Source organism: Elephantulus edwardii, unplaced genomic scaffold (genome assembly GCF_000299155.1).
Source record: "Elephantulus edwardii isolate Elephantulus edwardi_28Jun2011 unplaced genomic scaffold, EleEdw1.0 scaffold00049, whole genome shotgun sequence".
Lineage (NCBI taxonomy): Eukaryota > Metazoa > Chordata > Mammalia > Macroscelidea > Macroscelididae > Elephantulus > Elephantulus edwardii.
In genome coordinates this window covers 18,453,886-18,456,562 of record NW_006399799.1, presented here as the reverse complement: position 1 = coordinate 18,456,562, position 2,677 = coordinate 18,453,886, and positions in this window count along the sequence as shown.

Below are 2,677 nucleotides of genomic sequence, written 5' to 3'. Positions count from 1 at the left end.
AAATGAGAAACCTATACTTGGACTAAGAGGCAGTCGTCAGAACAGAGCAAGGAAACACTGCATGGTTCAAAATTGGGAAGGGCGTACGCCAGGGATGTGTCCTGTCTCCATACATTTTCAGCCTGTATGCAGAACAGATTATCTGGGAGGCTGGGCTCTATGAGGAGAAATGTGGCATCAGAATTGGTGGAAGACCTATCAACAATCTGCATTATGCAAATGACACAACCCTGCTTGCTGAAACTGAGGAGGGCCTGAAGTGCTTGCTGCCGAGGGTTAGGGACTGCAGTCTTCAATATGGATTGAGGTTCAATGTCAAGAAGACAAAGATTCTCACCACTGGACCAATTGGCAGCATCAGGATGGATGGTGAAGAGATTGAGATTGTTCAACAGCTTTAGTTTGCTTGGCTCCACAGTCAACTCTCTTGGCACCAGCAGCCAGGAAATTAAAAGACGTATTGCCATGGAAAAGTCTGCTGTTAGGGACCTCTCTAAAGTACTGAAGAGCAATGGTGTCTCTCTGGAGACTAAGGTGTGTCTGATACAGGCCATGGTCTTTGCTGTCATTTCTTATGCATCAGAGAGTTGGACAATGACTAGGAAGGATAGATGGAGAAGAGCTGTGGTGCTGGAGAAGAGTATTGGGGGTACCATGGACTGATAGGAAAACAAACAGATTTATCCTGTAAAGGGTTAAACCAGGCAGCTCCCTGGAGGAAAGGATTCTGGGGCTTCGCCTTACATACTTTAGACATGTTGTAAGGAGGGACCGGTCCTTGGAGAGGGACATCATGCTTGGGAGGGTGGAGGGACAGTGCAGGAGGGGAAGGCTCTCTATGAGGCGGATTGATTCAGTGACTGGGGTATGGGGATGGGTGTGTCAGAGGCAGTGAGATTGGCACAGGACAGAGCAGAGTTTAGGACTCCTGTACATAGGGTCGCTATGAGTCGCAAGCGACTCAATGGCACATAACAACAACAACAACTCAATCAGCATGAGCAAAAACAGGCTATATGAAGGAGAAGACAGCATTAGGATTACAAAAAGACTCATTCACAATCTGCAATATACAAACGATACAACATTGTTTATTGAAAACAAAAGATTGGAGTTGTTAAAGATTTCATTTTACTTAAATCCACAATCAACATCTGTGGAAACAGTCAAGCATCATCTACTGAATTGATTGCCTTGGGAAACTGCTGTTAAAGACTTCTTTCAAGGGCTAAAGAACAAGAACGTCACTTGGAGGATTAAAGTGTCTCTGACCCAAGCCATAGTCATTTCCATCACCCGCATGAATGTGAAAGGTGGACAATGGATAAGGAAGACAGTGGGTGAAAAATGCCTTTGAATTGTCTTGTTGGCAAAAAAAGATTGACTATGGACTGGAAAAAAAAAAACACCAACAAGTAAATAAATCTGTTTTGGAAAAAGTGCAACCAGAATGCTCCTTAGAAATGAGGATGGTAAGACTTCATCTCACATACTTTGGGCTTATTATCAAGAAGGACATCATGCTTGGTAAAGCAGAGGGTCTGTGAAGAAGAGGAAGATCCTCAGTGAAATGTTATCAACACAGTGGCTGAAACAAATGAAGTTAACCAGAGCTTACACGTTCTCACACATCGTGAGGATGGTGCAGGGCCGGGCAGGGTTAAGCCTTGTTATACACAGGGTTGCTAAAATAATCTTTAAACTACAAATACCTTCTGAAATAGTCTTAAAACCAAACAGTAGTTTAGCTTAGCTAGTAAAGAATGTCCACCTTATGCTTTATGCTATTAAATGAGCTATTCACATGGGATTAAAGTACCAAGTCAGAGAGGCAGTAAATTGCACGGAAGGATATTGCTCATCTTTCTTCCACTGGTGGATTAAAACTTTGTGTCTTCTGGTTAGCAATGTAACTCCTTAGCAGTATAAACCACCTGAGCTCCCTATTGTAACTGGAAAAAGGAGACAGGAACTTCAGGGGCAGTGAGTCTGTGTTAATTTGGAGGGGCAACTGTATTACTTGAAGAATGTAATCAGTGTCCTGAATTGTACATGTAGACACTTGAACTATGTTATTCTCAACCAAAAAAAAAGAAAATGAATTGCTAAAAACAACAAAAAACACCTAAGAGAAGATAATGTAAGGAGAAATAGAATTGGATACTTCTAGGAAATTAAGACAGATTAGTTCACAGAAGCCATTCTGCAACATGGGGTCATCCACAACCTTGTACCAAATCAGAGACTGTGTCAACCATTCACAGACACACAACTGCCTACTGTTTGTCCGTCCCTCATTTGGAAACCAGCTTTCATTCCATTCTAATCAAGTGGTTGGGATCTCAGTCATGGCACCCAGCTAAAGGATGATCACCTGACCCAAGCTAAGCCAATCAGAGCTGTTCTTTGGGATTTATCCAAATAGAAGGGAAAAGCTTATCTCTTTTCCTCTGATAAAACTAAAGCAGCATGATATAAGACTAGAATTACAGTTGTTCCTGTGGTTTACTGCCTGAAGTAGAAATGAGAAAAGGAGAAATTGTTACGTTAAAGTCCCTGGATCTAGATCTACCCTTGTTCTTCTAGTTAAGAATTAGCTGATGTGCAACAATGAATGAATGGAAAGCCAAAACCTCTGTAAATTTTTACTGAAATTAATAATAAATTTAAATTTTAA